Source organism: Bactrocera latifrons, unplaced genomic scaffold (assembly GCF_001853355.1).
Source record: "Bactrocera latifrons isolate USDA-ARS-PBARC rearing strain unplaced genomic scaffold, ASM185335v1 scaffold_175, whole genome shotgun sequence".
Classification (NCBI taxonomy): Eukaryota; Metazoa; Arthropoda; class Insecta; order Diptera; family Tephritidae; genus Bactrocera; species Bactrocera latifrons.
The window spans coordinates 534,637-561,506 of record NW_017535241.1 but is presented as its reverse complement, the minus strand read 5'-3'; the positions used below and the strand labels follow the sequence as shown (position 1 = coordinate 561,506).

Here is a 26,870-nt window from a genome sequence, read left to right as displayed (position 1 = left end):
AATATCTTCATACATAAGTTTTAAATCTACCTACGACTTAATGAATGACAGCTAAAGTATTTAAACAGCAAATTACGGCAGTTGTCAAATGGAAAAATGAGGCATCGGTTAAATGCCGAGGGAATGCGCGTTAAATGCCGCTGGTGTTGTTCAATATATGTGCATACTTTAGGGAACTAACTTTATATACATATTTGGCTATAAATATATATTGTACATATATATTTTGTATGTATGAATGTTTATTTGTGCTTTTGTAGCAATTTGCTGTCATTCAACGCAAGCCAACTGATTAAAACGCGTGTTGCGTATTAAGCTACATACATATACATATGTATGTGTGTACATATAAATATGTACTACGAGTACTTGTATGTATATCTACCATTATTATATTCAAACAATTAATTTTGGTGCGCAAATATGCTAATTTAATTAAGACTCAAGTATTTTTGGTGAGACTGGCTTAGCTGTCATTTAGCAGCAGCACCAGTCAGCCTCCATATATACATTGTGCATTACTGCTTGTGCTGCTGTTTTTAATTAACAAGCGCGCAGCTTATATACGAACTATACCGCATATACCGACATACATATAAGTGTAATTGTGTTTGCACACAACTTGAGCAGACAACACATGAATTTTTAAGCGTCAGCCAAAAATTCACGCGCTTATTTTCAATTTATGTATGTACATATATATATATATATATATATATATATATATATAATATCTATATACCTATATATGTATAAACATACGCAGCTCTGTCTGCTAGCGCTTAGTTTTATTAATAAACGCTTATCGCAACATTTTCTTGTTGATTGTAATGACTCAATTGCCGCCTTAGCTAAATTGGTTACGTATACGCAGTGTAGTAGTGCGCGCGTTAGCTCAAGCGCGAGGTGCTAGAAATCGCACATTTTTTTAGCCATATGCTGTGAGTGCAGCATATTCATTTGGTAAATATTTACATTTTAAAAATAACTTTGAGCGTCTATTTTCGGCTCACATGCATTTGCCGACTGATTTGGAATTTTTAGCATGCACAATATTTAAGTTTACTCTTATCAGAGCTTGGCAACTGCTATAAAAATTACATATAAATTAATAATTGCAAGCGAAATCACTTAGTGTTAAGAGTTTGAAAAGTATAAAAGTGTTTAATATTTTAGCATTGTGTTTTTAATTTCTTTTTGGAAATTGTTGGTAGTCAAAAAAGTCTTTTCGTATTTCTAATCAAACTTCAACCTTTTCTTATATTTTTACTAAAAAATTAATAAACAAATATGTACCATTTTGGTCGAGTGCATTTTGCTATTTTTCCGCTAGAGACTTTATCCCGTCAGTGTAAATCGAAATTCCCAGAACGGAACCGAGTGACCCATTGACTGATACAGCATCGTCTCCATAAACTTCACAAATTTTATTGATGGATTGTGTGGCATTCTTCCCTTTTTATAGAAAAATTTCAAAATATAGCGAATTTCTTCATTATTTTTACTCATTTTTGAACTGCTGTGACTTTTTATTTTAACTTCTCCGATTGAAATTTAAAACCTTACCTTTTCAACATGGTATGACAAAGTGCGATTGGTTGCACTGGAGGTATATGACTGCAACGACATCTACTGACAAAATACGAAAAGACTTTTTCGACTTCCCAATATTTAGAGATATGATATACATATACATATATGATTTTTTAGAATTCGCGTTTTTTTCAAATTGTTTTCAGAGGTAACAAAAAAAAAATCTTCCAAACGGCTGGACCGATTGACTTTAAATAGCATACTTCTTTTATACTAAATATGAGATATATATAACGATTAAATGATACGATTTTTATACCCTGAAAATTATTTAGTTTATATTTAGTATATATTAAGTTTGCCGCGATTTTTGCAACACCAAGTAGGAAAGTCGAAAACCATATAAAGTGTATATCGTCACCTAAAATGTGAAACAAAGTGTGATAAAAAAAACTCGAAAATCTTTGTCAGACATTATAACCAATAAATAGCAATTTCATAACCAAAATTGAATTTTGTATCAATATGAGTGTAAGATAAACAATATATAACCACTTTATAACCAAAACTGAATTTTGTATCAATATGAGTGTAAGATAACCAATACATAACCATTATATAACTACTTTATAATCATTGTATAATCAAAACTCAAATTGTTCTTCAACATGAATGGGTTCTATTATAACGTTTTTCAATAATGAGTATATAATAACCAATACATAACCGATATATAACCATTTGATAACCAAAACTTAAATTTGGTTTCAATATGAGTTTATGATAATTTTATAAGCATTTTATACCCAAACCTCGAAATTGTTCCAAAATGAGTGGTTTCTATTATAACGTTTTTCCTTCGCCTGTAAACTTATGAAAAGTGATGTTACGTTATTTTGCATTTTACGTAAATGACCAGCGTGACGATCTTAATAAATTTAGTCATGTTTGCCTGTCTATCCGCCTGCATATATTCAAACTAACTCTCAGTTTAGGAGGTATTGCACTGAAATTTTGCACACGTCCTTCTTTCACCAGGATATCGCTCAACTGTAACATATTATATTATAGCTGCCATACAAGCTTACCGGCCGGAATTAATTACTTGTATGGAAAACTTTCTCATTTGATGAGATATCTAATTAAAATTTCATATATATATCATGGCATCACGGCAATTTTCAAATCGGCCTACTAAAACATTTAGCTGTCACATAATTGACTTAAAGCTTTGTATGACAAACTTTTTCATTTGATAAGTTATTTTCAAGATACTTTGCGGAGATTGTTATTCGAGACATTGCTATAATATCCGAGCATATTGTTCCGAACAGACGACCATAGCTTATAGCTGTCATCCAAAGTGATAAATACTAAGATCTTTTAATATTATTTTACGGTATAAAAAAAAAAGAATTGTGAAAAATCCTCCTCAAGGCCAAACAATTTTTTTTAGTGAAGAAGGTCCTCTTGTAGCCGATCAAACAAATTCAAAATTTTTGAAAAAAAATATTTGATTATTTTTGCACATAAATTTCTCGTTGTGTACATTTCTTAATTTATTATTAACTCGTCTTTTCGCACTTACAAGTGATATGCTTAAATGCTTTAAAATAGACCAAAATGCATTAAAAACCAACACCACACCCTGTATCATAAACCAGTTTGCATTTTTCATTCCAAAAAGAAAAAAAAATTAATTAATAAATTCCATCACTTCTGCGCTTATTCACCGCCTTCATAGCTGTCACTCGCTAAGCAGCGCAGGTGTTTTTAGTCGCTCATAAAGTTGGTCATTTACGTGGCCGGTCGGTTTTCGGCTTTGTTTATGTTCCAGCGCTTGCTATGCTAATTTTCTTTAAGGACTTTTCCGTGTTTTACAAGCACCGCAAGCCTGTGGGAAACATAAGGAGCATGCCAGCGCAGCGCATCTGCTTACCGTTATTCCACTGTACTGCTTCGGTTGTGCCGTCGGTAAACTGTTGCGCTACATTTCGCTTGACTTTGGGGCCAAAGTCCATTAACAGTTGCTGTGATTGTGATATGTTGGTGGCAGTCGTAAATATTTATATAGCAGAAGTTGTGCTATTAATTAAGCAATGCGAGGTTGCCGAATGTCATTCATATTTATTATTTATTAAGATATAACTGTTTTTGGGAGTAATGGAAATGTTATTAGTATGAAGTTTTTAGTGGTGTTTTGAGACTAATTTTACTCATGTGAAATATATACGTATAAAGAGACCTTTCAGAGTAGTGGTTTGTAATTAAAGTTTTAAAATGAAAAAAATAGTATGAAAATTAAATGAAATGTCAGTAGAAATAAGGAAATATAACTTTTATGGAAACATTAAAAAAATATATATAAAAAACAAAGTTAAAAAAAAAATTGTTAACTATTGTATCTGTCTCTTATACACATCTAGATGTGTTTATAAAATTTGTTTCTAATTTACAAATAAAATTTTTTTTTCGATTGAATTGTAAAAAAATATTTTTTTTCGTAATTCTTTTTGCTCAATATTAAAATAATAATTTTAATCGAAATTATATCGGATTTAGTTTTAAAAAAAGGTTTTGTTTTGGTCGTTTCCTTATCCTTAAAGTTTGTTTATTTCTGTTTTTCATACCAAATTTTTTGAAAGATGCTTGAGGTCATTTTTCTAATAAAAACATTGAGGAAATATTAAATTAGTAATAACATCTGGTGCTTGGCAGACAACATTTTTTTTTTCTTCTCAAACCTCTTATTAAATTCGCTATCCCTTTCATCTATTTCTCTTTAATACCAGTAATACCAGTACTCTAATATTTAAGAAAAACTCTTAAACACCATCCTAGAGATACAGCACAACACTAAATAAAATATGTAAGATTTCATAAAAATTATAAATTAATTTCAATTTATTGAAGCTCTTCATGGTAATATGCCAGTAAATATCACTTACTTGCTTTCTAAACAATCGTGATGTCTTTGCTCTTCTCCACTCTTTCATAACACTTTTATTCCAAGTTTTAAATTAATATTATACTCCTTTGGCTAATAAGAAATCAAACGATATTACATGAAATCATAAGGAACAAAGGAAAATTCCGCGGAGCCAAATCTGATGAATACGGTGGTTGATCGATGGCATCCTGTCGTTTTTGGCCTTAAATTTTGTCACAATCATGGTTCGACGCCATGGTGCATTATCATCGTATAAAATCCATGAATTGTTTTTTCAGAAGTCCGGCCGTTTTGGACGGATGTTTTTACGAGAGCCTCTCACAACGACCAAATAGAACTCTTTATTGACCGTCTGTCTCTCTGGAACAAATTCATGATATACCAAACAAGGAAAATCGAAATAACAATGAGCATAACCTTGATTTTTGAGTGGCTTTGGCGTGGTTTTTTGGTTAAGGCTCATTTTTTTCCTCCATTCCGACGATTGTTGCATGTCAAACTCATAAATCCAATTATAATAAGCTCCATGAATATGGGAACGGAATTCGCATGATCAAGCAAGTCCAAAGAGATCAGTTTACGATATTCCTTTTGAAAAAAATTCAGCTTTATCGGGACTAGTTGAGCTAAAACGCGTTTAATACCAAAAATATTCACCAAAATCATTCCAACTCGCGAGAGATGAGAAATATTGAGCTCTTTTGCCATCTCTCTAACACTTGCCTGACAATTTGCAAGCACCATATCCTTCACTTTTTTAATATTTTCATCAGTTGAAGCGGTCGACGTATGTCGATCTGTTGACCGTCTCTGAAGGCTTTCTACCACTCGTAGACTTTCGTTTGATAAAATTAAATCACCACAAGCCGTTTCCAACATTCACAATGACTCCACAGATGAAATGCGGTTAGAAATATAAGATTTAAAACAAATTCCTTGTTCAACATTTTACCCATTGTAAAAATGCGCAGCGCTCTCCTGGGATGTGTCGATTTAAGCGGTTGACATATCGCGCTCATTTTTGGCGCAGTAATTGAGGACAGTCCTATCAGTTTAGCAAAATAAATTTTCGTGAAATTTCTGCTAATTGCTTAAATTTCTTCCTAACCTATAGCTTTTCTAAGGCTGCTTTCCAAAGTTCTTTGAACCATAGATCTTTCTTTTTCTTCACTCTGTCACGCTCTGTTGTTAAAGCGTCTTTCTGTATTAGTTTTAAACAAGTATGCGTTTGAAGTTTAGAAAGAAGAGCTTTCCTCATTTCAGTTATTAATTTCTTTTGCGTTATTAATAATTCTTTTATTTCAATTTCATGTCTTTTTCTGCTATATTGCTGCATATAAATATATGAACATATATATTGCAGTACTCTAGTATCATTTTAATTTAATTAAATCAAGGCAACTAAATACTTGTAGAAAACACCACTTAATAAGCAAGACGCGGTTAAAATTCAGAATCTAAAACTTGTTGTATTTGTATTTAAAAGCCACGCAAACGCAGCGCAAGAAAGGCAAACCCGCATGAAAGCAGACACGCTCACGCACACAAATACACACATACATGCAGTTGCAAGCAACTACAACAAAAGAAGAATACACACACAGTAATGAATATATTTTAAGTAAACAATATACTTGTTGTTCGTTTGTTATTTTAGGGCTGCTTGCTGCTCCGCCAGCAGCTAACGCCGCAGAATGTCTTCAAATGTTCGGCAGCGCTTGACGTCATATATTTGTATAAACATTGTGCTTAAATGTGCGGTAGCGGCAAATATGAGCAGCATTTGGAGTTGTGCTTTTGTTCTTCTTTGCTCTTTTCTTTTACTTTTTTTCGTTTTTTGGAACCACCTATTCTAGGCAGGAAGCGGTGCGGAGGCGTACGCTTTTCTCCAACCACATATCCACAGTTTTAAGTAATTTTGATAGCGCTTCAGCACACGTACTTGCTTGTGAAGTGTCTTATTAAAATATCGTAAAATTTCATTTCCAGTTTACACCGGAGATAAACGCGAACAACAGCGCCAGCTAAGCGGCAAAAGCGTTAACTTGAACTTGAAAGCTACATGTGGGATTTGTTGCACAATTTTTTTTTTTTTTTTGTTTAAAATTCCTTATTCTTGTTTAAATGCTCGTATAATATGCCCGTCTAAACTGGCAGCGTCAGTCAAATGGTTGCTCATACGTCATGTTGTCTCTGGCGCTGTGCTGTAAGTGCCGCTTTGGTGCTGCTTTACGGCAGGTAGCATAATTTATTGTCTTAAACGAGTTGGTAGATCAAAAGAAATATGTTTTATTTTTGTGTTTTTGCCCCTCTCTTCCGCTTTTTTCGAGTTTTCTGCTATTTACACATTCATAAACGCGTTGTTTGTGATGTATTTTATTTGTGTGTGTATTGTATTTGTTGTTAGCATTTCTATTTAACAAGTAGCACAATTTTATTAAACAGCATAACATGTCGAAACAAATGCAAACAATTCAAATGCGAATACAAATAAATCCATCAGCTATTCGGCGTATGTGTGTTGAAGTTGTTGTTGTTGCCCGCAAGGCGATCACAATGGTCAGAAGAAGCAAAATCATGTTGCAACAATGAGTTAACATTCGTTTTGACGGTGTGGATGCAAAGAGAGCATTCACATCAAACAACACAAAAACAGTAAAGCAAGTGAATATATATTACTAGGGTTTCCCGGTGTTTATATCTTAGCTTGAAGAGCTTTTGTTGGGAAAAGAATTGTGTTGTTTTTTTATATTCAATTATTATTATTTTATATTAAGATATAGAAAAAACATTAAATTCGATGGCATCTAAGCTACATTTTTTATAGCAGAAAAGGGTATACAAAATCTTAATTTTGTTTTCATCAGTCAGTTTGTAAGGCAGCTATATGCTTTAGTAGATCAATCCGACTAATAAGTTCGGAGTTGTAGCGTTGGTTTGGAAAATGAGCAGTGTCAAGTTTCCTGCAGACATATTTTCAAATAAAAAAGGTCTCCATACAAGGATTTAATTTGATCAGTAATTTTGTATGAGAACTGTATGCTATAGTGGCCCGATCTTAACAATTTATGCAAAGGTTCTTCCATTGTTTTGGTTAATAACCCATACAAAATTTTACCAGGATATTTTCTCAAAAAAAAAAAAAAACAAATGTTCATACAAGGGCATTATTTTGATCGGTTGGTTTGTATGGTCACCATATCCTATAGTGGTTTAATATTGGCGGTTCCGAAAAGTATGCAGTTTCTTAGGGAGCAGGCCTACTTCGCATATACTTGTAAAATATACGCGAACACTATACTTTTTCCTTTCACTTCAAAAAGAAACAACTTGCCAATGTTTGTAGTTAATACATTTTAAAACATATTAATCTACCTATTAAATAGCACTTATCTACTTGTTACATAGCATTATTACAAAGTCATCTAATATAAATTTTCCCTCACAATAGTGAAATCAAAACTTCACTTACCATACTAGTGAAAAATTGGTTCGGTTTATCATTTTCTCCAAATTATGGAGAGAAATAGAAGAAATAGAAACAGAAGAAGAGAAGAGAATATAGAAGGATAGAAAGGGCTAGATAGATATTTGAATAGAGAAAGAGAGAGAGAGTGTGTGGTTGAGAAAACTTGAGAGAAAGAGGGCGAAAGAAAATTAGGGAGCGAAATAGAAGGTAAGGAGAGAAAGGGGAAGAGAGAGAGGGTTGAAATAATTGCAGAGAAACACAGATAGAGTAGGATGAGAAAGAAAATTAAAGAAATAACATTAATATCTTGCTTAAAATTCACTGTACAACTAAATGAATTTCAGAATTAAAGGTAGAGTGATATAGAATTATGTAGAGAAATAGTATAAATAGAAAAGGAGAAAAATATAGAAAGATAGGGAGAACTATATAAAGACTAAGATAGATAGATATATGGAAAGAGAGAGAGAGAGAGAGAGAGAGGCTAAGATAATTATAGAGAAAGAGGGCGGAAAAGAATGAGGAAGGTAGTGAAAAAGAAAATTAAAGAGAGGAAGAACTGGAAGAGAGACAGAGTTGAGATATTTTGAAAGTATAACAGAAATAAAGGCTTGAAAATTAAAAAGTGGCATTAATCTCCTGTTTATAATTCACTGCATAACTAATTGGATTTCAAAAAGCAAAACATGAGAGAAAAAGAGGAGAATATATAAAGATAGGGATAGCTAGATGGAGAGCACGATAGATAAATATTTGGATGGAGAGAGAGAGAGAGAGAGAGAGAGAGATTGGTTGGTGGTTGCAAGTGGGGGGAAGGAGTAAAAATGTTAAAAAAAACTTAAGTATTGAGAGAGATCGATAGAGGTTAGAGATAAAAGACAATTACAGAAGTATCATTAATCGCTTCTGGCTATATGAGCACCTGACCCCCCTCTTAATATAATTCTCCTACACCCCACACATACACACCATACTCAACACGACTACACTATCCATATCATCCACACATCATACTCCACACATTTACACCATATTCATCATCCACACCTCACACTCAACACACCGGCATCATCTACACCACACACGAGGACACCAAACACAATCAACAAAAGGGACTGGTGGACGGCGCCCAACTAGCTTTTTCATTCGATCCGTGCGCATATACGTTTCGCCAGTCAGCTATAAGTTTTTTTCCGCTTCTTAATCCTACAAGCAAAGGTGAGTTTGCCGCGATTTTTTTTTATAATATTTTTCTAGCTTCCTTAAAACTCACTAACTAAAATGATTTTAAGAAATTTATGGTATTCTTGGGAACCTTGAACAACTGATAAAATCAAAGCCGCTTACAATAACTTTTTTTGTCAGATGTTTTCATTTTGCCCATGTATTATATTTAATTATATTAAATATATTGTATTCCATCACTGTGTTTAAGAGCAAAGAATTACAATGAGATTCTTCCATTTCTCTCGAGCTTGACTCTTGAAGTCAAATAGCGCGGATATTTCGTTGTCAAAATTTTTCTTCAGGTTAGAGCCGGTCGAATTTTACCTCAGCTCACTTGTAGACAAGCAGCATTCTAGGTGATGTTTTTATTGAAAATTTCGGTAAAAACAGATATTTAGTTTTTGCATGTGCACAAATGTGTGTTAGAGACGATGACAGGACAAGAACTGCAAAAAATTTTGTGAAGGCTGTGAAAACTTTGCAGCTTTTGGAAGACAGAAGCTACGAGATTACAAGTTAATAGTGTGTACTTAATATTGGAGTTGAATATTTTTATTTTCGTACTTCAGGTAAAGATCGAGAAGTTCCAGAACGCTTTAAGGGCATTGAAAACTTGCTTGCTCTTCTTTATACGCTTGGTGATGTCTTGCTTTGATTCTGTTTTCAAACAAAAATATGATTTATTTGTTGGATAGAGAGAGTATTTGGTAAAATAAACCGTTAAATCAGTTATTTTTGATTCAGTAAATAGTATATGCATGTATATCAGTCAGAACCAGGTCTATCTTGTCTACTATTAGTACATAGTTATTATACTAACAGAGTGGGATATTAAAAAAAATACTTTTAAGGAATTCTAGTTTTGCGTTTTACCACTATTTGCTTTTATGTATATATTATATAAATACCGTTATTTCGATCTTAAAGCGTAACTTTAAAAACAAATAAATGCAGTCTATGCGAAATTCTTCAATCGTCTATTGCTAACCACCAATTATGGCAATACTTTGTAGAAAATAAAAACCTTCTTGGCTGACATTCCTACATAATACCAACAAAATGAGCCACAATCATAGAAAATGTCACCAGAATAGCGCAATAAAAACAAAAAATTACAACATTATAACACCAGCACAGCCAATGATAACGACATACGGGGCGTATGAGTGATTTTACTACCACAGAGAGCAACATTAAATTAAACTTTGAACAATACACGCTTGTGATGCGACGAGAAACGCAAGCAGCTTGGCTGAAGTGAAAAGAATGTGTTGCACAGAAATTATATATAGATATATGTATGTGCGTACATATAGTATATGCATGTACGTATGCGTGGATCATGTTGCAAAGTTCATTCAAACAAAACGTTCAACTTTGTGTGAAGTGAAGTGTTTGTGTGTGTCTGTGTAGGCAGAGCGCTGATTTATAAACGCATTGATGTTCGAAGGTCTAGTTGTCGATAGCAAAAAAAAAAAAAATGTGTATACAACATGTTGTTGTTTAGTGCCTTTCAAGCATCACACAATAACCCCAACTTTGGCTTCCTATTGAACTTAGCCGCCGCTAACGAATCTCTACCGACCACAAGCTAACAACTATAAGCGGTCAACGGTATGTATGTGTGTTTTAACGTTAACAAAAGCAACAACAAATACGGAAAAAACAACTTCAAACAATTGCCACAGCATTGAAGCGTTGCTTGCCGTTCGCAACTCGTTCGAATCTCAATATTCACACACGCAGACTATAGCCACAAGTTAGTTATATCATTGTTAGCCCACGTCACTAGGCATTTGTTGTTGTTAGAGCCTATAACTAGAGGTGTTTAAGCATAGAAAATACATTTGTAAGTGTCAACGATTTCAATTCTTAAATGTGGCCGGTTACGTTTGCTTTGAACTCTTACAAAATATGCTACCAAAGTGATGTGCTTGTGTGTGTGCTACTCTGTGCTTAAAGTATACAAGCGCTTGCACACATACATACAAACTTACGCTCCATTCATACTTGCAACACTCGCGCAGAACAATGTTTCCATTTCTTTACATTTCACTTGTCGCAGTTATTGCTGCAACAGTGTGTGCGTGTATGTGTGGGTATGCGTGTGTGGGCTGGTCATTTGAAAAGTTTTCAATTGAATAAGCAACAGCTTGTGTGGATTAAATCATAAAAACATTAAATTCAAGATGTTTGTTTGTCAGCACACATTTGATTGACTTGATTATGCTTGCAGAGCTTGAGATTAAAGTGCTTTGATAGGTCAGTGACAAGCCTAGCAGGCAGCAAAATCGCATCTTTAATCAATAATAGCAGCTTAGTGGGATTGTTAGTGTCAAACGGAAGCATTATTGAGCTTTAGTGTGTAGAGAGCTAAATAAATATGCAACAATATTAGGTGAGTGGTTTACAAACGTCATTAATGATGGTTAAAATGCCAGTCAGTGGGAAATATAAAAATTATGTAGGATTTGTTTCTAATAACTTTCGTATTTTTAGATTTAAAAAATTTTCTTCTCCACACAGTTTTTTTACCATAAAAATATCCCTCTGCAAGTTTTAGGAACATACTGAACAAAAAACAAATATCTTTAAAAACGTCAGCCACAAAATTTATTTATTATTATTAATTTCAAAATCTTTTGTATTTTCTAATAATGGTTTAATAGTGAAATTTTAGAAATCGAGTGAAACTTAAAATTTTTCGAAAATATGTTATAATGTGACTTCGAACGAGTTGACATTATCAAGAAGAAAAAAGGCACACGTATTATTTAGAAGATTTGCTAATAATATTAATCTGAAGTACTGAAGCGAAAAGGGAAAAAATATTTTGACAATAGAAAAAAAACGTACACAGTACATTTCCAACACAAACTTGAAATTTACACTTAGTCTGCTTCATAAAACTCTAAAAAAAAAACGGCCAAAAGATGATTTGACTTTTAAGGCTGCGATCTCCAGCAGTTATCGAAGCATACTATTAGAGGCGCAATAGCCAAAACGAATCCAGTTCGTCTTCAACCCAACTTGATCTTCCCCATTCAGTCACCTTTATAACATTTATTGGTATACCACTAAAAGATCATTTGGTTTTTACTATACGACCCTCAGCAGGTAACCATATAACCATATAAGCGGTGACGATTTTGAGTTCAGTGTGATCAACGAGATACTAAAACGAAAATTAACTCACTTTTTTTTTACTACTATTTAAAAAGAATATCATCTCATCTGATTTCCAATACAAACCTCAATATTTGCGTTAATCTTCTTTATAAAATTTAAAAATACAATGGGGTCATGGTTTGGTTCGCAGTTGTCACAGTATATATGTTCTATAAGAGGTTTATCCGTAAAACTAACTTTCAGTGTAGTCAACATGTTATTTTGGAAGCAAAAAATGAGTCAGTTCATTTAGAATAGATAACTTGAAATATATTTTTAAAAATTAGAGGGAAAGATCTTTGCGCTGTGTCTCAAGCATATATTGAAATATATTATTAAAGTTGAGATTTTGAATTCAAGGTAGTCAACAAAGTTGCTTGGCTTTAACTCACTTACAAGACTCATTAATATAAATGCCATAAAAAGTTACTCTCGGATAGTCAACTTCGAAAAATTAGATCTTATATGCTAAGATCTTATATCAACTATAAAATTAAAAAAAATATGAAGAGCTTTCTTTTTCTTCATGTTCTAAAATTGTGTTTAATAACTTTTTTTACACCTTATTGTCTTTTTATATTACAACAACAATTAAAAAAGTCGAAAATTAAAAATGAAATATATTACTTTGAGCTGAATTTTGATTGCTTTATAGATGATTAGGCTGACTCATTTAAAGAAAAAAGAATACTCATTTACCATGCTATTTTGTGGTCACTCTAATAGTTTCTTAAGATTGCTTTATGGGTTCCTTCAATACAAAACATTCAAACTATTTCATAAAACAAATAATACTGATGTCAGAAGCTTTATTATAGAACTGTCAATGAACTATTCGTGCTATATTTAGATAGCTCAAGAGATATCGATATGAAATTTGGCACAAGTCCTTCTCCCGCTAAGAGCCGTTCATTTGTTGAAAGCACCAATGTCGAACTGGCATGTAACTGCCTAAAAAACGGATCGATAAAAATCAAGCCTTCTGAGCAAAACATTTTCATTTGACAAGTTATTTTTAGGAAACATTTTTGGTCAAGTAAATCCCACAATTTCCGAAAAAAAATTGTAATTATACAACTATAAAATACGATTTCTAATTCAAACTGCTTGCTCAAGATCAGTACATTTCTTCATAGAAAATAATTTATCCATATTAAGTCCTTAATTCGACTTGAAGTTGCTTTATATTAACCTACATCAAGTTACTTTTTGTTTTGCTCATCAGTGTTCCTTAACGTCCGACAAACATTTGACAATGTCTGGCATCTAGGCCTATTATTGCTAAAGCCTTACTTGCACAGTCGGACGTTCTCCGTTAAGTGGCGTGCTGCTCAATCGCTTTAGAGATTGGTTCGGACTGGCGTGCACCAAGAAAGTATACTCACCCCTGACCACTACATACTTTATACAGCAGACCTTCCAGTGCTTAACTCTGACTCCACAATGACGGTAGCCTATGCTGATGACACTGCACTGCTAGTATCAAGTGATAACCTTACTACTGTTTCCAGAAAGCTGCAGCTGCAATTGAATGCCCTACAACTGTTGTTCACCAAATGGAACATTGACATCAACAGTTAAAAGTCAGTAAAAGTAGTATACTCCCAGTGGCTTAATTTGAATAGCTGCTACCAACATACACATGAGAAAAATATTTGGCGATTACAATCGCTAAGATGTGCACTTGAAAAGATCACATAAAACTAAAGAGAGATTAAAGCTGTATCCTTATCCCAAGAAGTCTGAAAAATAAGTTGCTAATTTTTAATGTAATACTTTCGCCGATCGGACGTATGGCACTCAAATGATGATGATCTATGTGATATTTAAAGTTGTTCACTGTAAAGGAAACCATCGAAAAAATTAACAGGCACCGTTTGTAACACCATGAAAATATATTCAGATATAGATAAATTTTGGAAAAAATACAATTTGATGGAACTCAAAAAGTTAACCAAATTACGCAGAGAAGGTAGTCAATCGAGTTCATTAGAGTAGAGAAAATTTATAAATATTTAGCATGGAATAGCTTTTTAGGGTTCAAATAATTGCTAAATTTTTTAAGTACTTTCACATTTTCACTTACTACTCAGCTCTTTTCAACATTCTACATTCAGCATTCAGCTTAAGAAAAAAGTATGCCACTTACCATATATATTATTAAAGCATTAAAATACAAGTAGTATTGATTTTAGTTACAGTTAGTATTTGTACACAAATATTTTAAAGCACAATTTCACTTTAACTTCCAAGCACAAAGATACATAAAAATGCCATTAAAAATTCCGCCCACTGTAAAGATATTTTTCTCAGTAAAAATTTAAAAACTCACTTTCATCAAAGCATTTCGGAGATTATTTGCTTAAAATTTTTTGTTACCTGTACATTTTTGCCCCTTAAAGCAAATGTAATTTTTTATTAGCGATGTCCTTTCGGATAACCCTTATGACTTATATGGACTGTCACCCACTTACGCACTTGAAGCACAATATTATTTGCATTTATCATAAAATAACAATAAAAATGATGAGCAAAAGCAAATAATTTAAACAAATATAGGCTCGTGAGAATGCGTGTGTATGTGTTTGAGATGGTGATTGTCAGAGTGTGTGCTAGATGTTGAAGGTCAGTGTGTGTGTTGACAAATACTTGTTGTGTGTATGTAAATATCTATGTTTGTGATTGTGGATTATTGTAGCTTGTTTTTGGGCTAATGCTTTTTATTTTTGAATACAGTTTGTGGTAAACGTGTTGTCATAACAAAATATTAATAAAAATGGAAACAAAAATAAAATAAGAAAAAGCAAAAAAAAAAGCTAAAGCAAAAACAAAACAGTCGTAAAAAAAAACAAAAAAAAACACGAAAAATTATAATCATAATAAAACGGAAGAGATGCGATATGAAAAATATGCCTGAATTTTATTTCGGTTTTTGTTTCTCTGACCACAAGAGCTGCGCGTCGCTGTATACGCAATTGGTAAAAATGCTCGCATCGAAATTAAAAGTCTGCTTGATATTGCGATAAGCAGGTTTCATGCTGCTGCTAAACTTTTTTGCGTGCATCTCAATTTTCTGCTCTTGATTTAAGCATATTTTTGTAATGTTTCCCTTGTTATTGTGACTTTAATATGTACCGTTGAATTTTCGCTGAAAAATTTGTTTTAATCAACATTCTTTAATGTTGCTTTCATAAGTCAAAAAGCAGATTTGGTCGGCATTAGATAAAGTTCAGTTCAACAACGCACATTCATGCGTATAAATATGCTCGTCTTCACAGTTAGAGTACATATTTATAGTATGAATTCGTATCACATTTAGAGCTCGTATTCACAGTTACATATTCGATGTAGGAGTTCGTATTCACAGTTGGACTACATATTTACAATAAGAACTCGTATTTACAGTTAGTGTACGAATAGCTGCGTATGTACACTTAATAATGTTTTGAATTTAACGAGGCTTATAATTAAATGCGTAAGGCAATTTAAGCTCGGCGAGTTCTCGTACTTCATCAAATTTAAATTTCCTGCGCAATTAGTTGTGAGTAATTTGTTTCCTGTTAAGAAATCTTTATCTTTATCTCGCTTATTTTAAGAGCTGAATAGTGTGCTCTGAAGTAAATTTTGTTGTATTTATACACAACAAATTATAAATAATTAAGTAAACATTCACCTGTTTGGTTATATAAACTAGATAGATGAAATTGTTGTAATTAAATTAGTCAAATTTGCTGAGTAAGACTCAAATTTGTTTTCATTGACCTACATAGCTTTGGGAGATATTACCTAATTCAGTTGTAGCCTGTGAAGTTGTCAATAAAAGAAGTAAATTCAAGCGCCAACTCGAGTTTAAAGTTTCAAGTTTAAGAAAAACGAGTTAACTTTCTTCAGTCTTAACTTTATTAGAATGGAATGGATGAATTCAACAACATCACATAAAAAGTGAGTAAAAAAGTATGTTCACGTGCTAACTCGAGTTTATGGTTTTGAGTTTAAGAAATACGGGTTAATTTTCTTCAACCCTAACTAGTTAAGATTTAAATGAAAGAGTTCAATATTCTCACTTGAAAGAAGGAAGTTAACTTACTAACTTGAGTTTAAAGTTCCGAGTTTACAAAATATGAGTTTATTTTCTTCAACTTTTACTAGTTAAGGTTTAAATGGAAAAGCTCAGTATTCTCAGATAAAGGAAGTAAGTTGACTTACTAACTCCAGTTTAAAGCTCCGAGTTTAAGAAAAATGAATTTATCTTCTTCACTTAAGTTGTGAAGAATTAAATTCAACAGTTGAACAATCTCAAATACAAGAAGTAAATTCGATATTTAGACATAATAGTTTCAATAGTGTTTCACGCACATAAACTCCCTATTAAAAGAAGAAGTCTTTTGAGTTTAACAAACTCAAAGTTGAATAAAACACTTTTTTGACAATATGGTGATGTGAGGACAGATAAGGATCTGACTATTTCAATAGAAATATCCTTCAGGCTAACAATAAACTTTAAGATCTACCTCCGCTGGAGCGTTTCAAGCTAGGTCCCGCTTACATCATGAACCGCGCCAACTTTTATTGTAAATATTTACAAATATATAATTTTATTTGATTTAATATATTGTAATACGAGTATATTTAACAAATTTAGCAGTAAATATCAGAGTAAATTTTTCAAGTGAGCGGCAGAATTTTATTAAAAAAAATTATTTCCTATAAATATCAAAAATATTGACATTGTTGTGAGTTACGGGAAGATTTCGCTGAATTCTAAAATTTTTGTCAATCAATGATGTTAAAACCTAAACTAATAAACTCGAGTTTGTGGACTCAGAAAATTAAAGAAAAGGAGAACAACATTTCTCCCTGCCTGCTGTTCTCTCTATTTATATCAACTCGGTTTCTTTACCCTCTCTGTCTTTCCTCTATCTAACTTTAATATATTTTCAGCCAAAAAAATGCCATTAAACTTTAGTTATTGGTTTAAGGAAACTAAAAAAAAAATAATAATAAGTTGTCAAAAAAGTTTTGCGGTAACCATAATAATTTATTCATGAAATTTAGTTATTGTTTTACTTATTTAAACAGATTATAGATGTATTGAAATCTACAACAAAAAAATTTAATAAATAAGATTTTGTCAAATTTTAATTCTAAATTGTCAATGAACTTGAGTTTGTCATCTCGTTTCACTAAATTGATAAAAAGAATAACCACAATATTTTGTCAGCATTATACCCAAATTTATTAATAAACTCGAGTTTGTGGCCTCATAAAATTAATAAAAGCACCAAAACAATAAATTTTCAGTCCAAAATTTTTTTTATCAAGAAGCTCGAGTTAATGATCTCATTAATTAAGAAAAGTTGTTCTCAAAGGAGTTTATGACACTTGAACTCCAAAGTTATAGGTGAACCCGCTTTTGTAGGCTCAGTAATTTAGGAAAATGAAGAAAGATAAGGATCTTATTAATCACTTTGGCTGAAAGAGCCTTACTCGAATTTATTTCAGCAAATTGTCAATAGTATCAATAAATTCGAGTTTTTCGATTCAATAATTCAAGAAAAAGAAGAATCACGTAGTTTATCAGTCAAAAATATTAAATTATTAACTTTGAATAACAAAATTAAAATTATCAAAGAATTTGAATTTGTGGTCAATGTAAATTAAGAAAAAGTATAACTATAAAATGTTTCAGTCTTACAAAAAAAAAAAAACAGTTGAAGTTAAGAAAAAGAAGAACGCCATTAAACACCATGATTAACAATAAACTCGAGTTTAAGTAAAATGAAAATCGAGGGATTTTTGTAGACTTAAACTCGAAAATTAACATTAAACTCGAATCTTTGGTCTCAGCAAATTAGGAAAATGAAAAACCATAATATTTTATCAGCTTCAAATACCAACAGTAATAATTAATTTGAGGATGTGGTCTTAGCAATTAGAGAAAATTGAGAACCACTTGATTTTTCCACCCAAATTTATTAATAAACTCGAGTTTATTAAATTCGTAAATCAGTAAAAGTAGAACAATAATGTATTTTCAAACCTTAAATTTTTTTTATTAGTAAACTAGAGTTTGCCATAAGAATTTGTGAAATTTAAGTTACAAAATAAGTGCTAAAGTCAAGTTTCTGCTTTTAATAGTTTGCGAAAATGGAGAAACAAAAATATTTTATCAGTAAACACGAGTTTACCAAAAAAAAAAAAATTTGTGAGAGTTAAATTCCAAAATGATCGCTTAAGTTGAGTTTGTACTTTTAGTATTTTAAAAAAGCGTAAAACGAAAAACTTTTATAAATAAACTCGTTTTTACCAATAGAATTTGAGAAAGCATCGCTAAGGGCGAGTTTGTACTGTCAGTTGCTTAAAAAAGTGGATAATCAACCAAGATAATCAATGAATCAAGTTTTTTTCAATTAACTCGAGTAAACCATAAAAAATTGTGAGAGTTTAACTATATAGTTATCGTTTATGTAAAAAATTAGGAAAAATGGAGCCATTATGTATTAGCTTTAAACGCTAAAATGATCAATAAACTCGAGTTTATAGTTTTGGGAAATTTCGATTTACACTGATGGAATAATGTCTCTAACGGAAAAATGACAAAAAATTGTCGACCAAAATACTTGTTTATTTATTTATTAGTAGAAATATAAAAATGAAATAAGTTGAATTTTGATTAGATTTACGAAAAGACTCTTTCGACGACTAAATATATTATATTCACTTTTGTGTGTTTGCTGGCCTGTGGGAGCAAAATATTAAGAATTTGTCATCATTTTAAAGTTATTAATTTATTTTTCATATACATATGTTCTCCTCTTCAAAAATATGAACCAAGTCTTACAATTTCTTGCTCAAACCACTCATTCAATATAAACGGCACGAAGTCCTTTAACATTTATTATCTCCACACTTTGTGCGTTAAACTCAATCGTTTTTACATAATTTGTATTTTTATTTTATCGCAAACAAATGCTTCAAGCGCTTTATGACGCACCTGCGAGGTAGTAATATTTTGGCATAATGAACTGTCGCTACTAAAAAACAAGTTTAGATTCATACTCATTCATAAATTTGTAACGAAAAATGATGAGCTCAACAGATAAATGTCAAATAAAAGTACATAATAACATTCTGCCACAAATACATAAAGCCAAAAATGAGGCATATAACCACTTTTACCATAAAACTCAACTGATTACTGTCCATCACGTGTATTTATATAGACCTACACACAAACAAATAAACAAATTTCAAATGCTGACTGCACAATAAATCATATTTTGGAAAATAAATGATTGATAAACGCATATTTGTGGGAGGTTTTTATGGAGGAAAAAGTCAGCATGTGGCCAGCGAGCTTTGGATTGAACAATAAACCAGTTGCTCACGCTACTGCCGCGGAGTAAAATGATGATGCTCATATAAACGAATGGCACTTCACGTATCAATGCATTTGCACTGTGCTATTTATCCAAGCTAATAAATCGTTTACTGTCCACAGATGAGCAACTGGTGAATACACAACACAAACAAACACAGTAAGAGAGTGTAGTTTGAAAAGCCGGAAAAATAAATAAATACGTACAAATGCTACTAAAAATACCGAATCGAATATCGAAATTTTGTACCAAATGTCCACTTTTATTGTTGTTGTAGTATTAGAGTTACTTGGTGTGTGTGTGTGTGTGTGTTTATGGCGAGTTGCTTGCTGCGGCCTTCAGATCGGAGTGAGTTTCGCATTAGTGTCAGCTCAAGCGGAAAATTCGATTTCTTTATTTGTACAATATGTGAAATGTCCTGCACGAATTTAGTTCTTTCAAGGCTTGTTGGTGAAATTTTCTTTTTTGCTTATTTCTGGTTTTTGTTATTTTTTCCGCTTGTAAACGGCCAATTGCTGTCTGATAAGGCGAGCAGATGTTGCATGACTGCTTGCAAAAAAAGGTTCGGGTAGGATCTGCCAGCATAAGGCAGTCAATTGGTCAACTTGTGGCATGTTTTATATGTAGCTTGGGTTGACATGCCTGCTTCTATATCTTACATACTTATGTATGTTGCTGTAAGTATATATATAGTATGTAGCTGACATTTTGTGTGAGCGCGCTTTTTATTACATCTTAATTGTGGTTGTCATAAGGAGGTAGGGACCTCGGTTAAAGGTAGTTCGATAAGATGTTGAAGTCAAACGATGGACGGTGAGTTTTGGTATATAAAAAATATGCTGTTGTTAAAATAGTAATATTAATATAAAAAAATTTCCTTGAAAATAATTATTTGAAAAAATAAAAATTTTTTTTTTGAAACAAAAAATTTTAATAAAAAATATATATTATTTCTTTGAAGATAAATATTTTATTCTCGTCTTGATTTTCAGCTTCCTTTTTTGTGGAGATGGTTCTAAAAGAACCTTTTGGAGTAATAATTGTTTTGGCTTCTGGAATTATTGCCTATGAAAATTAGTACAAAAAGCGTAGAATGGAAAGTTCGTCGAGTAGCTGATTTTTCTATTTCAGCACTGACATCGAATAGGCTTTTTGATAAAGAAAGTGTAGGATTTCTTCTCTTCTTTCTCACAGTCATTTTGTCTCAGATATTTTTTTACAATAAGTGAAGCAAAGCATTTAAAGACGACGCCAAAAGTTGTAAAAGATTCCTTGCGTTTTGGGAAATACGTCGCGATTGACAGCTATTAATTTGAAAAAATTGAAAAATTTAAACACTTTGCATACCTCGGAACCAACATAAATTCCATCAATAACCTATCGCCGGAGATTAAACTCAGAGTAACTTTTGCCTAGAAGTGCTACTTTGGGATCTGTAGGCAGTTCCAATTTATTATACGCCGCAGAAAAATGGACTATGACGAAACGAGATGAGAAAGCCCTTATAGCGTTCGAGAGAACTGTTCTCTGCAAAATCATGTAAGTCTTCCGCATGGCCGATTAATATCGAAGAAGATGGAACCACGTACAGTATGAATCCAAAGAATGCGTTGGTTAGGCTAGGTCGTTCGAATGGAAGATAAAGCTCCCGTAGAAAGCTCCAATGGAAGGACCAAGTGCATAGAAACCTGTTTGTACTTGAGATGTATAACTGCAGTGACCTCGCATAGGATAGAGGCAACTGGCGAAATTTTGTATTCTTTAGACCGACCCACGATTGGTTTGCTAAGGTAGAAGAAGTAGAGTAAAAGCATTTTACAGCAAAATTTTTTTTTGAGTCTTCAAAAGCCGGTTTCTCTCAATCTTCTGTTGATTGGTTTGATCACTTGTTGCCGATAAGTAAACCAATTTAGAAAAATCTCAACAAATTGTACTTTTAATTGATCAAATTTATTTACCAAAATATTCCTCCATTAAAATAAATTGGTTTACAATTAATTTCAATTATTTTAAGGCGTCAGTTAAGTGAAAATCAACCACTGTATATAATTTTATATATTTAAGAAATATTTAAGAAATATTTCGACTCGTTGATGGCACTTTACTGACCCTACTACCGCAAACGCAATGTATAAACGGTTTGACTTTGTTGTTTTGGAAATATTTGCCATAGCTAGCAGTCAACTGGAATGGAAACATAAAATTCCCACACACAGAAACGCTTAATTGCGTGCTAACCGCAAAGATGTGCTTTTGATGAGCAAATGCGTAAAAAGAGATTCATCACAAAGCGGAAGCCAAGTGGGCGTGTTTAGACGAATATAATATTGTGTGAGTAATGACAAAATTAAAAATTCTAGCCATAATTTGAACTTTGATTCGAAAATTGTGTGTAATGTAATGAAGGTTAGTGATAAAAGCAACATTAAATTTAATTGAATTTAAGAAATCTGACATTGCTTTAAACTATTAACTATAATTTGGTTAAATTTTGTGTTACTAATTAAATAAGTAGCCATTTAAATACTAGTATATGGAAAGTTGACCGCTGGGACATTAATCATACGGCACGTAGGCCCGCAAGTAACATGTTGCGCCAGTGGCAACTCAATTGAAAATGATTAAATTAACAAAAAATATATATCTGACAGCTGCGTCGCAAGTTGAGCGATAAAACTCAATGAGCAGACATTTTAACAACTAAAACATTTAAATATAGATTTATGCATGCTTATAGTTGAACTCACACTTTAATTGCTTGATAAATCTAAATTATTAAACTTCATTCATTCTTAATTATTACGCAAATCGCATATTGCAACATCGACGTGGGTGTAGCAAGTTAAAAGTGAAATAATATGAAGAGAGAGCAAAGGAGATATAAACGCAGAAACAGGAATACGACCAGAACCAGAACCCACAACAGAAGCAGAATGAGCAGTAGAAACGGTTTCAAACGGTTGAAAAATAACAGAAAAGGAAAAAAATAGCAACAAAAATAAATTGTTTTTAAAAAACAACCCGAAGAAGGAAAAAAGCCAAGGACAGAAACAGCAACAGAATTAATACCAGAATATACAATATATCATACAGAAATAAAATTAACAGTAGAAATGAGGTTTGATAATCGAAAAACAACAAGAAAACTAAAATATTCATAGTCACATTTACAGCGACAGAAACAGAAACTGTAATAGAAGAACAGGAGGATTTAGTAGAAAAGGTTAATATTAATTGAAAAGTAACAAGAAAAGAGAAAAAAGCCGGATATATCAATAATAAAAGAAACTAAAAAAATAACGGAAACAGGATGAGTAGCAGCCATGGTTAATACTAATTGCTAAAGGAACCAGAAAAACAAAAAAGACTCAATAACAAAAAAATTGGAACAAAACAGAAAAAGCTGCAGAATCGCTTACTGCCAATTGAAAGGCAGAAACAGGGGTGAAAACGACGAGAGATAAATAGCAACAGAAACAGAAAAAACTGCTAGATAAGGTGTGTAGAAGCAAAATGACGGCAATCTATTATAAATTCATGAAATATCATACAGTTACACCCACAAATACATAAATTAAATAATTTTACGCATTATGTAATTATTCTGTGAAATAAGCTAATATGCCGTCACTTAGCACAGATATCGTTTGTATGTCAACCAAACTAGCTATCTTTGCCACATTCTACCACTTGGTCATTTATTCTTGGTCATTTATTACATTTTAAACAACAACAAACACTTGTTAATATACAATAATATAAAAGCGCAACGCAGAGAAGATCATTCATCAATCTACTCAACGTAGTTACTCACTTGCATTGATTGCTTCACATCTATTTCTTAGGCAAGCAGTTATTGCCAACTGACTCCCGACAAAATAACTGTAACTTACCATCAACTAGACGCAGCTGGTCATTCAAACAGTCACTCGTTTGGTCATTTAGTCACTTCGTGCTGCTGTAAGTAAGTTAGAACCAATCATAACAACAACATCAACAATAACAGCGCTTGCTACATAGCACACTTTACACATTAATTCAATTACATCAGTGTCATATCCAATCTGTAGTTTCTACATCTCCTTGTTGCATGTGCTACCACTACTCGCACCTGTTCGTAGTGTGGACAGTTTCCTGTCAATGCTACGGCGAAAGGAAAGAAAAAATTATTTATTTTTTTACTTTATCATTTCTACTCCGATTTCCGCTTTGAAGTCAATGCCAGTCATATTATCAGCAGTGGTATACATTTTTGCATTTCCGCAAGCACGCGCTAGAAAACATAAATCCAAGCATATTATATAACAATCTGTATATTTGCTTTATTTTCATGCATCTTTAATATTTCTATGCAAAAAGTTCATTTACTTTCTAAGATAAGCTAATTTACTCGGTCAACTTATGCATATTTGAATAGATAAAGCAATCTTGCATTTGTTCTAGTAAAAATAGAAATGTAATTACAATTCATAAACTCATTAAACTTTGGTCATAATACATTAGTCGAGTAGCTGGTTTAAGATTTCAACACGAGCGGCAATAAATTTCAATATTTATTATTGAATTATCATTATTAGATTGATGAAAATGGAAGATCAAGTAATATAATGAAATACTCGTAAGATATATGTATCATGAAATATAGAAATGTTTAAGAAGTGTTTTTATTTTATATATAGAACCACCTAAAGTAAAGCTCCCTTCAAAAACATTTATATATTTTATGATATATCTTACGAGTATTCCAATATATTAGCTTGTAGCACTGCTTAGACTTAAAGAAAAAGTTTTATAAACTTGTTGAGAACTGCAGACCTACAAGCATAAGGATTAAAATAATTACCAAAAACTTTGAGCTGCGCAAATACCTTATAATTCTAGCTCAAATATCTGCTCTTGGTCAGTTACTCTTTCTGTAAATTCCGAGCGATCTTCAGCTATAACAATTTAATTGTAAGAGCTGAAAAAGGTAACAGAATAGAAAGGGAGACGATAAGTTATACGAAAAACACATCTTTTACATCTTATCACTTAAAAGCGGTTCCATTTTTCTCTGGATATCCAAGACCAAGCTCTTCTTATGATATGGGAGATTTTACCGCATTAATCTTCTTGTAAAAAATACTTCACAAGTTTTTTCTTCTTCTAATTAATCAGAGAAACTATAAATTCCATAAAGAAAAAGTAGTAAAGAAATATAAATCTGATAGATCGTCAGGTACAAAAAGTTAGCTGTACTTCCTCGACAAATGTTGAATAAGGTGGAAAGCACATCCTTCACTTCACTAAAGAAAAACAGAGAAGGAAAGTTTATAATCATTTAAAAGAACATTCTTTATTATTTACTTTTTACAGATAATCTCTTTCAAATGTGGTCGGGGCTACGTCTCAGATGTCCCATCCGTTGAGTTCAATTTTCGATGACTCGTTCGCCCATTTCGACAGCTAATTGACGAATGACATCCGTGATATTTAGCTCCAAGGCATGATTCTAAGCGGGATTTTCCGCATTTTACATATCCTCAGGGAAAAAGGTCTAATGATGTGATATCACACGATTTTGGTGGCTAATTGGCCTGCCTAAAACGTGGAATTATCTATGTCGAAGTGTTCTCTCAATAAATTCATTGATTAAGGTGTAGGAAGTGGTGCTGTCTAATTGAAACCAAATTAGAGCCAAGATTACGAGCTATAACTTCAAGCTTCAAATAGTCGGTTATTATGTCGCGATAATGACCTCCATTGACGGTTACGATGAGGTATCCTTCTTTATTTTCATAAGCATGACAACGTGGATCTATGGACCTCCCCTGAGTTTGACAAATGCTGGTGGAAAACTAAAACTTGCGCGGCTGTGAGATTATTCTGGATCAAAGTGCAACGCAAGATTTCCAGTAAATATTTCCTCAAAATAGGGTTAATATCGCCACTATTGTAAACGTTCGAATTGAACACTGCTCAATAGGCTCACATGGAGTGAAGTTACATATCTTGTCGAACACAAATTTTCCAAGCTACATTGAATGCGAGGTTGAGACTGAGATTGCAACAGCTCGATAGACACACTTTAGGTGAATCTGGGGGAGTTGCTGAAGTATTAGCTACCTTAACACATTTGTGGCATGCTCAAAGCACTTAATCGATCTATAATAGCCTGGTGATCTATATCTAGGAGCTTAAAGTTCTTACACCCTTGATGCCCTACGATCTAATCTAATTTATACTTTGAAGAGTGGTGAATCGAAGAAGCAAAAGCTGGAGAAATTCACATAACTAAAAAGAGTTTGCAAACTGGATACCTAAAAAGAGTAGAGCTTAAATGTATCGAGAAGTGAATTGGCGTATAGAAAACGTTTAATAAGTAGAGCTCTCCTGCTTTCAAAATGCTCTCTTAAATTTGTTTATATATTTAATGTGTGAAACATTAAATAAATTTACTAATATTCAAGGAAAATATTCTGCAATTTGCGTTAAGTTAAGCAGTTTTCATGTGCTCCATATGTTGTCATGATTTGCCGAATATTTGCAACATTTTCACAATTGTATTGTTGATTTATTTTATTGCTTTTTTTCTATCCCTGCAAAACCACTCATTACGATAATCATTCTGCAACATGCCTCCCACCGTAGCTCATCCAAGCTCAAAAGCTCTTAGCACTCATTTAAACATTATTTTTTCGCCAATCACCGACATATTTTAGTGGCACTTATAGTTTGATTTAGCAAGCGCCACAGGTGGTCAGCCACAGCTCGGCATACCCACAACTGCCTAATCATGCAGTCATACTGTTCTGACTTTGATTTGGTTTTTCTTCAACAGACTCGAAATTGATAGTCATCAGAAGACTTTTGTTGGTCGTTGAATTCTGTGTGGCTTGTTGGCGCTCCTGCTGTGCCTCGTTGGAGTTGTGGAATGCAATATGAGTGTAGCAAACATACAGTTAAAGGGCAAAGCGAAATTTCATGCCACAAGGCACGAACAACTGTCGCACTGGTAAATAATTTTGTGGAATGCGCTTAGCTGATTGCTTAATTTCAAGCATAACGAGAATAAATTTCTACTTCTTTGCCTTAAAATAGTAGTAGATTCGTTAAATTACAATTTTCTTCGAATTAAGCCCCCTTTGTGTACTCTAAATTGCAT

General features: G+C 32.6%; 1 protein-coding gene across 2 annotated transcripts in view; it reads left to right on the top strand.

The window, feature by feature from the left end:
- Positions 1-26,870, top strand: part of LOC108967078 (diuretic hormone class 2) — a 46,458-nt gene that overhangs the window by 5,283 nt on the left and 14,305 nt on the right. The window contains exon 1 of one of the 2 annotated variants that reach the window (XM_018930323.1): positions 23,141-23,224. The exons of the other annotated variant lie outside the window; for it this stretch is intronic. The gene's annotated coding sequence lies outside the window, so the exon portion shown is untranslated. Of the gene's footprint in view, positions 1-23,140; positions 23,225-26,870 lie in introns of those variants that run through there. 2 annotated transcript variants of the gene reach the window in all.